The sequence below is a fragment of the Penaeus monodon genome, chromosome 19 (genome assembly GCF_015228065.2).
Source record: "Penaeus monodon isolate SGIC_2016 chromosome 19, NSTDA_Pmon_1, whole genome shotgun sequence".
NCBI classification, from domain to species: domain Eukaryota; kingdom Metazoa; phylum Arthropoda; class Malacostraca; order Decapoda; family Penaeidae; genus Penaeus; species Penaeus monodon.
In genome coordinates, this window is record NC_051404.1 from 20,485,208 (window position 1) to 20,485,853 (window position 646).

Genomic DNA, 646 nt, shown 5'->3' on the forward strand with positions numbered 1-646 from the left:
ACCCTTATTCAGTATTACGCGAAGCTCGGAGAGAACCGGAAGAATAAGCAAACATGAACGGCGGAAGGAGAGAAAGAGTTTTCCACCAACCTCACTCCCGCACGACCCGCAAACGCGCCCGCTCCCTCCCACGCGCCCATACATGATCCGCGGACGCCCGAGCGATCCCATCGGCTCTCCTCGCTGCCTCTTGCCTGCGGGGAGCGTGACAAAAGGCTCTCCTGCACCACCTCATTACCCCCGCGGCGTCGCCCACCTGGACACCCACGTCAGGTGAATTCCAGGTGCTCCTTGTATAGACACCTCTGCGCGACAGAAGACTCAATCGTGTGTTGTATAATCGTCAATATTTTGTGATTTTGTTTCTTCAAACGATATGTGGAGAAAAATACAATGCATTTCGAAGCAGCGACTTAGAGCAATGGCAAATGGAAACAAAAATATTTCAATCAACTATTAAGAGCGAAGGTAAACGCAAACATTTCTAAAACGTTTCACATCAACGCTTAATCCATCTTTACCTAGAGGCATATACAAAAATATTCGGATTTTTGATCACACTACAATACTGCCTCGAAGCACAAACGAAGAAATATATTTCATAATAATTAACACAAGAAAAAAAAACACGAAAACATTAAAACTT